This window comes from Cupressus sempervirens, chromosome 9 (assembly GCF_028749045.1).
Source record: "Cupressus sempervirens isolate cs-2001-9-10 chromosome 9, ASM2874904v1, whole genome shotgun sequence".
NCBI classification, from domain to species: domain Eukaryota; kingdom Viridiplantae; phylum Streptophyta; class Pinopsida; order Cupressales; family Cupressaceae; genus Cupressus; species Cupressus sempervirens.
The window spans coordinates 661,750,005-661,768,622 of NC_143126.1; the positions used below are offsets into that span (position 1 = coordinate 661,750,005).

The 18,618-nt window shown below is 35.9% G+C and overlaps 1 long non-coding RNA gene across 1 annotated transcript; it reads right to left on the minus strand.

Moving 5' to 3' along the window:
- Window positions 1-753: 753 nt before the first annotated feature.
- On the minus strand, window positions 754-5,266 carry LOC149540490 (uncharacterized). Its single transcript, XR_016356408.1, has 2 exons — window positions 5,005-5,266; window positions 754-1,468 (listed from the first exon to the last, which is right to left on the minus strand). It is a non-coding gene; the product is annotated as an uncharacterized LOC149540490 (long non-coding RNA).
- Window positions 5,267-18,618: the final 13,352 nt, after the last annotated feature.

An 18,618-nucleotide genomic window follows, 5' to 3' on the forward strand; every position in this document is an offset into this window, starting at 1 on the left:
CATAAGACATAATTCTAAATTATAGAAACATTATGAATTTATATGCATCACTATTAAATTACATAAGACAAAAAATTCTAGTACACATTCTAATAATTACAGTACACATTTAAAAAAATTCTAATTATTATGAATTTCTAGTACTGTAATTATTAGAATTTAATAGTGAAATTACAGTACACATTAAAAAAAATCTGAGGATACGGAATCACCTTACGAGAGTTATATGACCCAAGGCCGGAAACAGAATTTTGAAATCTGTTCTAATTTAATATCCCAGAAATTGCAAGACATGTCAATGTATGCTTATAGGTAGTGTGTTTTCAACCCTTTTAGACAATTATCAATGTACAACGAGTATGTTGCTGTCATATAGAATACTAATTTGACACTCAATGATGCAAATCCTCTACTGAATGACCTTTTATAAGTTATAACTATGCCTAAGCTTCAAGTTATAACACCAAACAGCTTTACCAATTAAAAGAGAAAGGGAAAAGATCATTCTTGGTCAAGGAAAGAAATTCCAATTCTCTTACCAGTAGAAGACCAAGACTACTGGATTGCATCTATTAGAACAAACAATAGAAAAAAACCAATAATTGAATTATACAGTGAAGAAAAATAAACAAGAATAAGCACAGGATGCTGTATTCAGTTAAAAAAGAAATTAAAATTAAAAAGGCTCTTGAATTCAGCTTCCTTATATATCCAGTATCAAGCATGTTTCTATCACTTGAAACCGCACCAGTAATGGTCAAATCTATATGAGATAGTATTTCAACCATAAAAATTAATACAAAATTTACAGATTAGTTATTTCTTTAGAGCTGGGAAACTAAGAAACCCAGTACAACTCGAGTCATTATATAATACATAATTACCAACATGCTATGCCAACAATCTGAGTCTTCCACATTAAAAGCATGCATACAACATACCTACTTTGCAACATTACAAAAAATAAGAGATTTCACAAAGAACACTGGATTTTATTCATTAATCATAACAGATGAATACTGTTGCAACATAGCTTCCTAGATCAGACTCGAACTTGGCACGTGAAGAACAACTAGTCCTCCATTGCAAAGTCCATTAGCCACCACCAGCTTCACTGAATTTCCAAGTAGATATGTTAGTTTATAGTAATCTACTTCCTCAATATGTACCTGAATGGATGTTTTTACAGCAGTAACACTCTTAACACCTTTTCTTCATTGCTTTCCATTTGCTGGAAATGCTAGTTTTCCAACATTTAATGGATATGATATTGCATTTGCAGAGGTTGAATCCAACGCAAAATAGATCGCTGAACATGCCTGGGCATTGGCAACAGACGTGCCAGACGTGATATAACTCTAGATGCTACATATGAAAAATCCTCCATCAGACGTACAACGAATGCAACCAAAATCATGATTAGAGAGAAGCCTCAGATCCAGATATAATGTTCAACTTGTCTGAATTTCTGCAAAAGAGACCATGATGCATAAGTCACATCACCACTGATCCAGATTTGTAAATAGATAAAATTGTTCAATATTCTTAATTTGAATTGCTTTCACAGAATAGAAATGTTACTGAAAATTATTGAACAGATATTTATTTGTGTGTTATATATATAAGACAAATGTCACTTGGCAAATTCTCTGTCTGTGCCCTCATTGTGTAAGGTTAATATTCTTAAGAATGACCCCTTCACCATTTTTAAGTAATATTAGAGCAGCACTAGAAACACTAAAAACAAAGAAAAAGAGAGGAATGGAGATATTTCATCGAGTGAACTATATATATCCATTAGAGAGAGAAGCATACTACAGCAAGAATCAGAAAATATGACTAGAAATAAAAGCAGTTTAAATAAGAGGAGCAAATGGTGGGAATGTTTTTGGTGAATTTTGAGATAACAAGAGTGAGTTAACCAAGGACAGAAAGCACAAGTTCACGGGAAAACTAAAGGTGGATAGCCATAAAAAACAGTAGTGCAGTGTGGTTAGATCACTAATCATAAGCTAGCAACATAAAACATGCCCAGATACAAAACTATCAAACCAGAATATAGAAAATCTAGTTACACTATTATGCTTTACAAGATTGGGAGAAAACTCGTTAATGAACTTTTACTTTTAGATTTGAAACACTAACATAGGTAGATGTATCCCACATGGTCATTTGCTTCTGTAGATAAATAAGTGAAATCTTTCTTTTACCCCAAGGTGGTCTCCGTAAACTGTTACCATACATATGAAGGATGAAGAAAAGGTCTTCTAAATGCAACCTCACTGAAAATATTTTAAACTTATTACAACTACTCTATTCCAGAAAAAGTGTAGCTCATTACCACAGGCTTATTCTAGAAAAATTAAGTTCACTACAACAGCATTATCCCAGAAAAAATGAAGCTTGCTGCTACAAACTATTTTAATTGCCTGCACACTGAAAGGAAGTAATATATATGTAAAGTTTTTCGGAACACAAAAAAATTAGAAATGATTTCTATTAGCGACAGAAACAACATAGGAAGACCAATAAAACTTGTAACGCAACATTCATTATAGAAATTAGTAAGAAGAAAAACCTAACAAAAGAACCAAACAGCATCATCTTAGAATAAAAAACCAGCAGTTAATTGTGGTTAACTGCAGCCCACCTTGCTGTTTCAAACTGATGGATAAGGTTTTTCCAGAGACCAGTTTCAAGTTTAAAAACCTCAGAATTTTTTATAATAAACATTTATTAACGTTTATTTTTTCCCAATTTTATGAAAAAATCACAGGACTTTCAACTTTAAAATTGGTTTCTAGAAAATATTGATTCAGCAGCATTGAAATGGCACTAGGATGTGATTAGAAGCGTTTTTTTCCAAAAAAAAATTACTCTATAAATGTTAGTTTTCACTTTACCTTCTATTTTCATTTCTTATTATTTGCCATAAAATAATAATAATAAAATTTGTTTTCCCCCTCGTAAGAGTTTACAGCATTTTAAAAATTTGCCAAGTTTTTACAAACGTATTCCCATACCCAACCAGAATAATTGAATTCCATTTACATTTTCAATCTTCTGTATCAATGCCACATCACTGGAATGCCACTATAGGATTGAAGTTCCACTGTTCCAGTGAGGAAATGCCCCTGTCCCCATAAAATCCCTGAACGCTTGGCGAGGGCTTGGGGGAAATGTCCTCCGTACAATCATGCCACTACCGGGGGACATTTCTAGGACATGCCACAAATTTGGAGATGGCCTGAGGACTCCAAGATGTCAGGGAACTCCCAGAAGTCTCTAGACTGTCCTCAAGGCTTCTAGGCATCCCCAACGGAAGGAAAATGAAAATGTTCAAGAAAATTTTAAAATCAAAAGAAGCGTTTGAATTTAATTCTAGTGGTCTAGGACCCAACAAAACCCTAAACAGTCATCTAAGCCTCATTCCAAATCCCTTCAAATTTCAAAAAATAGAATGGACTCGAAGCTGCAGGAAAAATAAGTGATAAAATTGAGAGAATAGCATTCACCACGAACGTTTTTGTGGTTTTGAAGGCCTATAATTTCTGTTAAGTGGCGGGCGGGGGGCCAAACTTCCATCACCAGCCCCCACCGTTCACAAATTGAGGCCCTTGGTCCCGTCCCCAGAAACTGTAGAACAGAGTCAAGATAAATATTTTCTGGAAATGCATGCTTCAAAGATGTCTACCACATTGCCCTGTGGCAATCCAATTGTTTGATTACAAGTAAAATAAAGAGAATGTTACGTTTCTGACAATTCCAGAGAATTGCAGACATAACATGCATTCCATCTGACAACTGTCAAAATTCAACCAAAGAACTGAGAACAAAAATAAATTTTCAGTTTGATCATAAAATCATAGGTACAACTTATGATCCATCACATCAGTTGTCAAATCCAAGAAGATAGTTGACGCTCCTTTTTCGATCATGAACGCTTCCTGACGGTGCCAGAGGAATGCCTGTCAGGCTGAACCTACCTTTAAACTGCATCATCAGATAGCGTACACCCATCAGGCTAAACCTCGATAATCATTGCAGGACGCGGCCCAGCTTATCTCTAGATACAAACATAAACTGTTGAAATGAAAATTTCTGGCCGACCCGTCAAGCAAATTTACTTACAGACCTTGAAAATAAAAAAGGAAAGTATTTTCCGAAGCACGATTTTCCAGTGCCGACGAAGTCGCACATTTGATACTGAATTTGGGGGAAGAGAAAAATTGAAATTCACATCACGCCAAGCAACGAATTGGGCTCCGAATGCCACCAAGATTCACAGCTCATAACTACAAAACCGAGGCAGACTATTTGATTAAAAAATTAGAAATTACACACCTAGTCACACAATCTCTGTAGATTTCTTTGGTCCACTATCAAACCCCATTATAAACCCAATTTAGTTATAATGAAAAGAAGTAAAGAAATCAAGAACCCACAATATTCAAGACACGAAAGAAACCAAACAGCTTAAGGACTGACTACAATATATCGGTTTAATTTGAAGAAAGGGGAGCTGCTCCTTCTAAGACCACCAAAGACGGGATCTCAGGAACAAGTGGTTGTGCAACTGTAGAGAGCTGTATACTCATAAAAGAGTGAAATGTTGCTATCTAATGTGCCAGTCGGACATTACTCTGTTCACATTAAAAAAACACATATGCTAAGATGCTAAACCTACCAAAAAAAAAGAAAAAATAGCACCAGATTAACAGTGCCAGCCTATTCCCATATATAAGTAGCATGTCTTTGACGGTTGATGTGGCTCAATTTTCTCTCTGGACAGTCTATCAATCTTGCTGGGCATTCTTTAGTTCACAAAGAGGGCATTTCCAAAGGCTGTTTAAGCTAAATTGCTAAAAATTCAAAACAAGATCAAAACCCTAATGTTTTATGGACGAACTCGACTTCCGGGAAAATAATCTTAGTCGCCTCAAGTACAACACAAAAACATAATTGAATGAGAAAACGAAACACTGGAAGAAAATCCTGACATACCGTAAACGATCCAATCCCTCGGTCATCTGTTTGAAAGAAAAATTACAAGCTCATATGCATAATTTTAATTTAAGAGACGACTGTATTAAAAGCAGCTGCAAGATCAAAAGACACGGGTACAGAGAAATCCCACAAAGTGAGCTCAATGCAAAATACACGCGTCGTCCAGTCCAAAATGAGTTAGAGGGTAAAATAAGATGATGGCAGAGGGATCAGAAAGTAGTAGAGCTGGGCAAGCTGCCACTATATGTGAGCGTGGGCTTCTTTGGTATTTGACAGGACGGATCAGATTTGTATCAATTTAGAGAGGCGGATGAGAGGGGGCTGAGGTCATCCGACCATGATGCAGGGCTAAATTTGGAGTTTGATGGATTTTTCCAATATGGGGATCAATTACCCCTTTAGATTAGATTGTATTGGGTAAGCGATATTGGGAAAAAAGACCATTTTTTTGGTAAATTTTTAAAATATATGTGGAAAGGGACAATGACTTTAGTTAAATTTGTATATTCAATTGAGGTACCAAATGATGTTGAATTTCTTCAAGTTTTTACAATCTTTTATGTTGAATTTCCTCAAGTTTTTACTATCTTTTGTAAGACTTGAGTGTTTAAAGTTAAGAATAAGACTTTTCACTAATAATGATGTACTTTATAGTAGACATTATTAGCACATGGGTTTAAATGTAGTAAAAGAAGTGTTGATATTGTAGATACCTTAAATTGTCCTTTACACTCTGATATTAATTTAATTTACATTTATCCTTAACATTTTATTTAATTTTAATAATTAACCATTCTTCTAACCCTATTTGAATTAAATTAGATTTAATTCAAATCGTTGTCCTATTTATTGATCCTTGTCTACACGATAATTTTCTTCTTTATCTTGGTTAAAGTGCAATTAATCTTGTCTTATCTATGATTGTGTGCATAATCACATTTTTCAAGGCGGTCACCTCTCCATCTTTTTCTTTTCTTTTCTTTTTTCTTTCCTTCAATAATTTCAAATTCTTCTTTTTCTTCATGAAAGTGAAATATTTGACTTTTGCATGGTTTTGACCTTTTAATTTTAGTCGCTCATTCTTTTTGTCTCTTAATCTTAGTCTTTCCCCTCTCACTTTTTCATCTCATCCACCCATTTCTTTACATTTTCTATAAAAGGACGTAATAATCAATTATCAATGGTAGCATATTAGAGCACTTGAACACATAGAACACTTAGCATTTTTAGCATTTCTAACATAGCATTTTGATTTCACTACCTTACAATTATGATGTTTCTAGCTCAAATTTACTTTTCTTGCATCTTCATCTTTAGCTTAGCTTGAATTACATTTCTTATCTAAGATTCTAATTAATTTTTTGCCTTCATAATTGTTTGTGGACTATCTTCTTCATAGATTTTACACTTGCACATGATCTTGTGAGATTTAGGGCAAGTTTCTCATACTTATTTTCAAAACCCTCACATTTGCATTTCTTTAGTTTGCATAATAGATTGCATATCATTGTGTTGGGAGAGCATACCCACAAAAATATTAAAAGAACAAATCAAACAAGGTTTATTGGGTGCCCTTTTTTTAGCTCATTGGAGGTTGTAGTAAAAATTACATATTTTGTTGAATTTTGAAATGTCTAACATATAATGTGATTTTGCTTGATGTTTTGGTATTTTTAATTATAACAAAGATATAGATATTTGTACTACACATATTTTGGCACACCCAGAGGGACCCACATCCCGATTTTGCTTCACTTTAGGTATTTTTCCTTGCACCCTTTTATAAAAATTCTAAAACTCTTCTCTATGCTTTTACATAGAGGTTTCTGAGATTTTGGATTTGCATCTCTGCAGATTCAAGTCTACACAATCTGCACCTTTGTAGATCTACGTCTCCATAAATTTGACCTTGTGTTGATTTACATCTCTAGAGATTTGAGTTTGCTTTGATCTATGTCTCTTTAGATTTGAGTTTGGGCATGTAAGTCAAGTCTCCACAAGTCGACCCGATTCTCTGATCGAAATTTAGATTTAGTTCATCTTTTTCTATGTTTATAGGGAGTTTATTAGTATATTTGTATCTTAGGGTTTATTTTTATTGCATTTTTAGCTTACCCTAGTTGCATTTAGGTTATTGGTTGTAAACCCGAGTCTATGCATGTAACTTGAGTCTCTACCGAATCTGAGTTACCCAAGTCTATGCTTAAGACCCAAGTCTACACATGAAACTTGAGTCTTTGCAAAGCTCGAGTCTGCACCTAAACTTGAGTATGTGCCTAAGAATTGAGTCTCTGCCAAACTCTTGAGTCTACGCCTAAACCCAAATATGCACTTGAAACTCGAGTCTCTACCAAACCCAAGTTTGCACCTAAAATCGAGTCTCTTCCAAACTCGAGTTTGCACTCAGGTAACTAACAACTTTTTCTTGCATATTTTGCTAAATTTTTATGCCTAATAGTGGTTGTATAGGATGTTTAACTAAGACAAATAAGTTAAAATCACTAATGCAATTTGTTTTGTAGGTTTCCTAAGAGATTCAGGCAAACAATGTACTTGTTGTTAGATTTTATTTATTTATTTGTAGGAACATTAAAAGCTCATTAGTAGGGGTTTCTTCGTTGGTAAGAGATTATGCTCTTACCTTTCTAAGACAACAAAAACCTAGACCCTTTGGATTGATCATAGAAAGTAAGCTTGGAGAAGATTGCTCTTTAGTAGTCTTAATTAACAATTTATGTTTGGCGTGTTTGAGAGAAGCACTTAAAGCAAGAGAGTATGCTTTTTTCCTCTTTAAGAAAATTAGAAATCTAGACCTTCATTTTTTATCCATTTTTATTTAGATCCTTTACAAGGCATGTCATTGAGGGAAAAATCTCCCAGGAATGATCTAAGTGGGAACAAGCAAAATTGACTATCCCACCCCACTATAATCAAAAGCTTCCTATTGATATTAAAGTCTTAGATGATGTAGTTAATTTCATCCAATCAGTAGGGCCCTTGAGGTCTCAACCCTTTCTTGTGAGACTACTAATTTGGGTATACTTATTTATGTGTAGGGTTGAGAGGTCTAAATACTGCTTGCAAGACTACCATATCTAAATACTCATAGGGATGCAAGGCCTAAATATTGCATGTGGTACTATGGCATGCTACAAATAGAACCCTTACTAAGAACCTTAGGTTAGAGGGTATCCCTTTTTATTCCTAAAAGTATCATTATCTTTGTGCAAAGATCGACCCAGGTGGACTACTCGTATCAACTCGAGATCACTCACCATATGTATTCCCTTAGATGTTTTAAAGCATGAATGTGGAATTAGGGGGGCCTTGCAACTCAAGCATTGTGACTCTTCTCTTTATCCACAACATTAATAGTTCTTGAAAAAACCAAAAACATTTTATGTGAGGCAAAGGAATACCAAGTTGTGGACAAAGGTTTTGATAATAACTGTGTCCTTTAGGTAGATTTTTCTTGATATGTCTTCGAATGTGTTAGACCCATGGAAATATTTTTGAAAATACACATTGAAATTAGTTAGGACTAGAGATAATTTTAAGAAACCCCTACCAAAAAAAATGCCTAAAATGTTGGTGAATCCAACATTTTATGGGCAGGAAAATTTTCATGTCGAGAGCAATTTTTTTGTTCCATGTAGGGAAATAAAATATTATATGTTAGCGAATTTTTTCTTTCCCTAATAAAAATCATTTTCAATGTGGTGAGAATTTTTTTCTCTTGCTGGTAGATAAATAAATGATGACTATTTTTTCTTGCCAAAAATGATTTTGTAATGTCAGAGGCGAATTACTTATTTTGTAGGAAAATGAATAATAATGGTCTTGGCTAATCTTTAGTGGTAAGCTAAAAAATTGTTTATTTTGAAAGTGAATTTGCAAGTGTATTGGCTAGTGACCTTTAAGGCTTTATGGTTGCCAAGTGTACTAACTAGTATACTATCTATTATTAATAATGTTAGTGTCACCATTACCAACTTGGCTACCGTCACTTTGGTATTGTTGATACATTAGTTTTATTGACCGTTGGTTTTTTAGAGATCAATGATAAAAGATGCATTTCAGGGCCAGTTGCTTGAAAAGACTTGAAGCCGCATGAAATTCTTCAGAATGGAGACACATGGAAAGTTTTATGTGGAAACCATAAACTAGAATGTAGTGAACATCATATCAAGATTAAAATCATAAATATGGTATTGACAGTTACAATTATTACATTCCATTTACAACCAGCTTGGCAGACACTCCAACTGTCTAACATTAATGTGAGTACATTTCCCATACTTGCAAATTAATAGGAATATGAAAAAAAAAGATATGAAAGATCACGAACAATTTAATGCGATTGCTATTAAAGAGTCTCTTCAATTCCTCTTTCACTATCATTTAGATCAAATTCTCAATTTAGTTTGCAGAGTTTCTTAGGTTTGTAATTGTCATGGATACACCAATTCATTTGAAATGCACCACAATGGGTCTACAAAATCCCCTTTTGGGCATGATACCTAAGGATATCCTAGCAATGGTTTGCAAGGAAGATGGCACAAGTCCTTTTTTTTGCTATGCTTTGTTCACAGTCTTCATCCATGAATTATTAAGAAATACGAAGAGGTGCCGCATGCCCTCAAATATTACCTCTTGCTTCCTCGCGTCCCTTCTCGACCTTGAAGGCAATCAAGTAGACATTTTGATGCTTCTGCATAATGTTTTTAAGTAAAATAATTTAGAAGACAATGTCAAAATTCTTGTATTGGCCACTAGTAAATTTGGACCTATTTTTTGACGAGGGTTGGTCGATTCTTTGACCACCAATGGTTTATTTTTTCATTATAATTCCATCAAAATTTTGATGAAAGCTAGGGCTATCTATTTAGCGATGGACATCCTTGTTGAAAATGAGCCCAATCTTTGTTAGGAGGCGACACCAGACAATAACTAGCAAAGGTCAAAACTTAGATGATTAGGAGTGGTTATCGATGATCTTTCCATGCCATCAACTGAAGGCCTCATCAAAACATCATCAAAATCCTATGAGATTTCAATGATTTTACCATGCCATTGATGACAACTACCATCGATAGATTGACTATTGGTTGTCAAAACTTCGACGATAGCCTTGGTTTGTAAAAAAACTAAAATTCATAAGGATCCTATTTGTTTGGTGATCCAAGGTAATTGGTGATTGTCATGTTGGCAACATTAGGAGTGTCAGAATCCTTTTTCTTTGGTGATCCAAGGTAAGGAAATTGTCGGTCTATGGGGAGTAAGTGTCCCTATTGATTTAAGAGTGGGGGCTCATCACAGGGATAACTTGACAAGTGCCTCTATTCCAAAGACTTTCCAAGGAACTTTTTATCCTTCTAATATTTTGCTCAAAATAGATTATACTATGGACAAGTGTCATTATTCCAGAAACTTTCTCTAAAACTTGTCGTTCTTTAACATTTAATCCCGAAATAGGATTTATACCATTGATTTAGGATCATCTTACGATCATTACAAAGGGTTTATTATATTTTGGATGATATAAAGTTATGGACGATACATAATTATTTTTATTTTGGTGATGACTTCGGCAACATAATCTAATATTTTCATACAATAAATTTATTATTTTTACCTACAATTTTTGAAGCATGTCCTATTAGATAGTCACATTTTCCAATCTATGGTAAAAATTTAAGTTGAGTTATATGTAAAGTACAAATTCTTGACAAATGTCTCTATTCTAGAGACTGCAAGGAACTTTTTATCCTTCTAATATTTGTCCCAAAATAGATTATATTGTGGACAAATGTCATTATTCTAGAAACTTTCTCTAAAACTTGTTGTTCTTTAACATTTTATCCTAAAATAGGATTTATATCGTTGATTTAGGATCATCTAACGGTCATTAAAAAGTGTTATTATATTTTAGATGATATAAAATTATGGTTTCTAGGTATATTTACTTTTGGTCACCATTAATGATACAAAATTAGCTTTATTTTAGCGATGACTTTGCCAATAGAATCTAATCTTTTCACACAAAAAATTAAATATTATTGCCTACAATTTTAAAGGCTTGCGTCGATCGATGGTCATATTCGCCAATATGTGGTAGAAATTAAAGTTCAGTTATGGCCTTAGTACATATATTTGACAAGTTTCTCTATTCTAGAGAGTTTCCATGGAAATTTTTATCATTTCTCACTTTGGCTCAAAATTGATTTTATTATGGATGCATGTCTTTATTTCGTGAACTTTCTCTAAAACTTGATGTCCTTCAAAAGTTTTTCCTGAAATAGGATTTGGGCCATTGATTAAGAACTATCCAATGGTTATAAAAATAGGGTTTCTAAATGTTATATTATATAATATTAAATTAGGACACATTAATAAAATATCAAATGTTATTTGAGCTATCGGGGGTGCTATCCCTGAAAACCTACATGGGGGAGTTGCCCCTCAACCATACCCTCTATTGCGATAGGGAGTGCACCAAATTCACCAACATTTTACAAAATTTCAATATGATTGAAAAAAAATTGCCAATAAAAATTAAATGCCCCCACACCCAAGAATGTTAGATTTACCAAAGTTTTATACTTTTTTAGAAAAGGGGTTTTTTTCTAAGTTATTCCTAAATCCAACTTAGCCCTAATATCATTTGACGTAGATAGCCTATAATGCCTACCCCTACTTGACTTTTCTGATTTGTTTTGAATGGATTCTTTTAGGCCTGTTCTATTATTATGTTTTACCATAATTGATTAGTTGTATTTCATATTAAGTTGATATATGTTGTTGGAAATATAAGATGAGTAACTGAGAGGGGATGGGTGAATCAGTTACTACTAAAATAAATCCTAGATCCCTTAGATGTCAAGTAAAATTTAGACTGATAAAATTGATTATTGCTGATACACATTAAGCATACAGAAATTGCTATGACTTGGTAAATGCAGAGTGTGATTAACTTAACAGATCTTTAAGATATTGTCAGTAATAACTTGCAAGCATGAAAGAAATAATATGAACACATATTACACTAGGATTTAACGTGGAAACCCAATTTGGGAAAAACCACCAAATGCAACTAGTTATTGTTTTTCACTCTTCTGAAGTGAGCCTTGTTAGGAGCCAACCCTGTTAAAGGTTACAAAACACACTGTTAAGTGTGACCTTGTTAAAGGATTTAATCACCCTATTAGGAGTGGCCTTGCAAGAGGTCTTGAAACAATTCAATGGAATTGCCACCTTGTTAGAGGATTTACAAATGGTTGTTAAACCAACTCTGTTAGGAGATTTTAGATCACTACTACAATGGTTAGAGATTAACAATGAAATGACCTGATTGTGATGCAACTGAATTGCTGATTATAGATCTCTGTTATGGCTTTATACTTGATCCTTCCTAATCGATTAATTATTTTTTGCTCCACAAGGATACTTGCTTATCCTTCAAGTTCACTTCTTTTTTAATCTCTTTCAACTCATTTAGCTTGCATATCACACACCTTAAAATCACAACTTGACCTTTTACTTATACCTTCCAGATTGTCAAGTTGGCTCAAATAAAAATTAGAATAACCAATATTCATTACCATAGTTGGCTAGAATCAATAGGTAAAATAATTAAGCTTTATGTGCCATAATAAGAAAATCCTTTGGTAGCCAACCCAACTTTGTAGAAACTTATTCTAAAGCAATTTCTTGTGTTAACCAACAGAAACTCGGTTAACATTGTGAACATACAAAATTTCTTTGGTAACCAAGTGAACTCAGTTAATACTAGCACTATTAAACTTTCCCTTTGTTAACCAAGTGAGCTCAGTTAACACTCTTTTTTGCATAACTCATTTTGACGCCCGAGTGAGCTTGGTAGATACTACCTTCTATACATAGTAGACTCAGGAATTCTTGGTAGACTAGGAAAACTGTCTTCACTGACCAAGTGAGCTCGACATGTATTGACTGTCAACTGACATGACATTTGTGTAACATTAAAGACAACACACAATTAATCTATTGTATCCAACATATATATGTTGAGGTACTTAGTGACAGTTATTTCAGTTATTGAATGATGTTAGTTAGACAAATGATTTTTATGCGGTTTCTAGGGATACTTACCCCATACTTGCATGTGTATGGTGTGCGTGTATGTTTTCTTTATGTTTGATGTTACTGATGTGGTTGAGGAAGGGAGTCATAATCACTTGCTAGTCGGGATCTAGATAATGAACCACTTCTTACCATTGCCTGTTTAGTTTAGAATATTGTGTTTGTACATGCATGGATTTTATGCAAATTGTAGGTGTCGGGTATCGACTTCCTTGAATTGCCAGGATGAGTGTACCCTATCGCAGTATTTCAATGGTATAAGTGGGGAGATAACTCTTGAGTCCAAATCCTAAATCCTAAGCCAATTGTCCTAGAAAATAGGACAAGTATTTGAGTTAGTTTACCCATCTGAATTTGTCAAGTGACGTGAGTTCATGATTTTGACCTTGGAGGTTGATTATGTTCTTTTCCTTTAGTTGAGTTGTCATTTTTTATTTTTTGGGTATGAGGTGATTTTATGTTATAATTAGATCAAATTAAAATATAATTTAATGGAAATTTTATAAAGATTTTTTTTTTGATGAATAGTCCCTTCCTTGTATTAAAATAAATACAATAAAGTTACATATTCAAAAAAAAAGGGGCTAAGGGAAATAGGATCACTCCACGAGTTCATACGGCCTAAGGCTGGATATCAACTATTCATAAAAAAATTCAAAAAAAAAAAAGCCTTAGGCTACCAACATAGTTCCAGCCGAGGGAGGAGGATCCTTATCATCAGATCCCCAGCCAAGGGTGGGATGAGTAGATGGCTTAGGGGGAGACCATCCATCAGCAGTTACAACATCATCTTCTTCTTTTTCTGCCCTAGGCTTAGGAGAAATGGCTAAATTCAACTGAGGGAACACCCACTTGGGGTCTAAATGTGCATAGGACCAACCGGTAGTAGGAGTAGCAGGAGGAGTCATTAAGGACCACCCTAAACTAGACCTCTGTGGGGGCGAGGCGAAGTAGTGCTAACCACCAGAGCCTCTAGCAGAGCATCACCGACCAAAAGCACTACTGCTGGGAGAGTGACATGACTAAGAGTAAGGTGTGTGTGAGCGACAAGTAGAGCTACTACATCCTCGATGGAAACCACAAGGAGGGGTATGGTCACTAAAGGCAGAATCTGGCAGAACACAAGCTATCATATAGGGGGCATTTCCCCAATGTGCCAGTAGCTCCTACAAGTGAACCACCTCCAAAGCCACTTTATCTATTTGTACTTGAATCTACAACATGACATTGTTATAAATACATGCTTTAGCGTATATAACAAAATTAATGTCAAGTGTGTTATTAACAAAGATAACAACATTGTGATCTTTCCAAATGGTAAATAAGATCTCCAATCTGAAAGCATGCCAGATCTAGGAGTACTTGAAGGGAATTTGAGTGTTGTCTCCTAGAACAACCATATGCCAAGAGAAAGGTTCTAGGTGGAAGGGGCAAAAGAGATCATAGATCCATCACTAGTAACATTGGGCCCATTGATAGAACCAAGAAATGTGCAAAAAAGTCTTTGGTTGACCACAGAAAGGGCAATGGGGGTCAGGAACTCCCAAGTGTCATAGCCAGGGGCCCAAAGGCAAGCCCTGGAAAAGAATACACCAACCGAAATGCACAATTTTAGGCTCAATAATGGTTCGCCACATAGTGGAAAACCTATGACTCCAAGTATGGTGAGAAGATTGCAAATGCCATCTTTAGTTGAGAACTTCGACCATGGGAAGGTGATGAACCAGCCATCGATAGCCCAACCTAGGCTTGTAGCTCGTTACTAGAGTGGTTGGATACCACTTCTAGTCTTTCCACCAAGGGAGAGAAGACTAAATGCCAAGTTTATGTAAAATATGGGGAGGCACCACAGAAACTAGAAGATCAAAAGTCTGGCGATTTGGATGAGTGAGCTAGAATTGCACTTTCATGTCCTCCCACGACCATAAGCTCATAGTAACTCTGGAAAAAGATTTTTAGGGGTTCTTATGCCATGTTTGAAAAGATGTAGAACACTAACCCCATGTACTTTGGCCAAGGGAACACCTCGGATATAAAATAATGGTGACCACTAGAGATTATGTTGGTTCATGGAGAGCCCATCTCCGAACCCATCACCAACCTAATGAAGCTAGGCTTAATTCCTTCCCAGGCTTTCCAAATACTCTTGGCAACAAAAGTGCCCTAAATCTGAACATGTTTAGTGGTCACAAGAAGGGTCTAAAAACCAATCCCCTTTGAGGTTGGCCAGTGAACTAGAAAGCTTAATGAAATGTAATGCCGTAAAAAAATTCCAAGCTTAATTGCTAGAAAGAGCTCGAATAACCCATTTAGCATAAAGAGCAATACCTTGCTTCTGGGTAGAAAGCAAGCCAAGGCCACCAAACTCTTTGGGAAGTCAATAGAAATCTTAGGCAACTCTATGAAAGCCCTAGTGAGAAGCATCTAAAGCCCAGAGGAAGTCACATAGCAGTCGCTCAAGTTTGAAATAAGAGGCCTTTAAAGGAGCCCAACATGAAGAATAATACACATGGGTGGTAGCCAACACCTTGGAACAAATCTAGAATTTTCTCACAAGGGAGAGATTTTTGGTGATCCAATATTCCAGCTTCTTCTCTATTCACACAAGGACCGCATTCTAGGACTCAATAGCCAAAGCTTGAAAGGCAAAAGGGATGCCCAAAAAACAAATTTTTTTACCATGCTAGACCCATTTCCATTAATATTTCCCAAACTAAGTAGGTTGGGGAAGGGAAGATTGCTTGTAGTAGAGGGTTTTGTGCCACTGTATAGTAGACCCAGAAGTAAGACAAAAGGTGTCAAGACATTGCAAAGCAAAGGCAATGTTATCCTCATCCTCAATGAGAGTGAGGAAGGAGTCACCCAAAAAATGGCCATTCACAAGCTGATCGGGGAAATACCATGAACCCTCCCTTGTGAAATGGTATTGGCAAGCAAGTACCCAAAACCTTCAACAACCAACATAAATAGAGAGGGCGCTAGAGGATAGCCTTGTTTAATTGAATGATGAAGCCCAAAGGCTTGAGACTAATAGCCATTGATAGAGATGCAAGCAAAGGAATCCCCCAAAAAATATGGATTGACTGCAAACAAGTAGGGCCAAACCCAAGTGCCTAAAGCATTGCAAGAATAAAGGGCCACTCTATATGGTCATAAGCTTTGTCAAAATCAATCTTAAGAAAGATGACCTATTTCTTGGAGTGCCTAGACCATTCCATCCCTTCCCATACAACAATTATATTATCCAAAATATATTAGGATTTGATAAAACTCGTTTGCTTGGGGCGAATGATTTGAGGAAAAGGATGACAAATTTTAAGAGAGAGAGCCTTGGCAATGATCTTGTAAGAGACATTCAACAAGGTGATGGGCCTCCAATTACATATATCTTCAAGGTCACCCACCTTAGGTATGAACTTGATATTTCCGTTATTAATAATATTGCCTAAAGAGCAGGAATTGTAGGCTTCAAGGTAAACCTTATGCAGGTCTGGTCCGATCTCTTCCCAAAAGTCTTTGTAAAATTCACAAGGGAAACCATCACAACTAGGAGCCTTATCATCTGCCATGGAGAAAATAGCCTCCTTGAGGTGTGCTAAAGTGAGCTTCTACTTGCAGAACACATATTGTTCTGGAGTGAGCCTTTTAGGAGTGACATCTAAAAAAGCATGCAAGGCTTGATTTTGAGCTTTCAAAGGGCCCTGTGCCATGAAAAATTTTCATAGTGGCAAATGAAAGCTTGGAGAATGTTAGGAAGCTCAGAAAAGGAGTGTTGACCCTCATGAATGTGTTTGATCCTAATTGCAAAATGGCAAGCCCTCAATGCATTAAAAAATTCCTTGGAAGCTTGATCTCCAACCTCTAGCCAGTGTAGGTGGGATTTGAGTTGAGCTCCTCAAGTAGTATAGTTGTCTACAACCTACTTCTGGTGGCAGAGGTTGGCAAGCCGAACCTAAAGATCTGTGTCAAACATATTCATGGCAAGAACTTTAGTGGACATACAAAGATCTTTGGTAGTGGCCTCATATGATCTCTTGCAATAAGTGGCCTATAGTCTCCCATAAATGTGAAGAAACTTTGCAGTATGGGCAATGGCATCATTCCACCACTGAATCCACCCAGAAGTGGAATGGGGCCTAGGTTCAAGATTCCAAGTTTGTAAAATATGAGAGGTAGTGGGTGGATGTGACAGCAAGGAGGTATTAAGGTAAAACTAAGTTTTACAATTATGATGAGGGGCAAAATGCCAACTAATGGAGAAATGAATGGGAAAATGGTCAAAAAGAGTCACATTAGGTAGAGGATTGATAGGTAGCATACTCGTGTGAGAAAAGGAAAAAAAGGACTGAGTAGAAATCATAACACAATCTAGCCTTTTAAGAACCCTATCAAATCCCTCTCGAAAGTTGGACCAAGTGTACTAGATGCCATCAGGCCGATGGCAGTTAACATTGGGATCAAAATGACCAAGCTTGTTCCACATGTAAAACTAGGCTTCTCTCTCTCTAGTTGACCATCGAAAAGACAAAGAGCCCACTTTATCAACAATTAGCTTAACCATATTGAAATCTAGCCGAATATCTAGGTGGTAGGCAACATATGATTAGCTAGCCACCTCTACAAGTGTGAACACTTGAACCCATCATTAGGAGCATAAACATTGACAATGCCAAAAGAATGATTTTGAAAAGATAGCAAAATCCAAACAATTCTTTGCATGGGTTCAGAACCATGAGAAATAACAAAAGGAAAAATTCAAGGGGAGAGAATAGTGACTACACCACCTTGACTAGCTTCATGTTAAGAGGCAAAACTAACAACATCCGGCCATATAACATAGCAGGCTGAGTTGAGAAGAAACCCAGAGACTTTGACTTTTTGTAGGTACAATACATCAATATTGCCAAGCCTACACTTGGTATCATGAACAAAATATTTTCTAGGGAGGCCTATTAGCCCTCACACATTCCATGAGAGAAAATTCATTATAAACCAGCTTGCATGTTCTCCTCATCCCCAAGAGAGGAGAAGCTATTATGCAAGAAAGTGGAGGATTCAAATGAGGGGTCACCCAAAAAAATGACTCTTCATTTGTCCCCATTAATAGAGACAAAATTCCAACCTTTAGGACTACGAGAGTGATAGAGAGACTAAGAGGAAATCATAGAAGCTACTTGAGGCATACGAACCCAAGCAGCTTGAACCTTTGACTATTCTATCCCTTGTGATGCAGCGTTTGAAATAGGTGGTGACACGACCATGGGAACCTCAAGAGTCGTGGGAACAAGAGGAGCCACACTAGAGCTAGGATGGCTAGGTTCTTGAGAAATGGGGCTTGGTTTGGCAACACCCTTACCTTTCTTAACGACTATCGTCAATTCATCTTTTTTAACAGTCAAAGCTGGCTTGGTTTCCTGGACTAGAGAGTGATTGCGCTCAAGTATATGAAAATCCTTTATCTTATGGCTAGCAGATTGACAATGATAATAA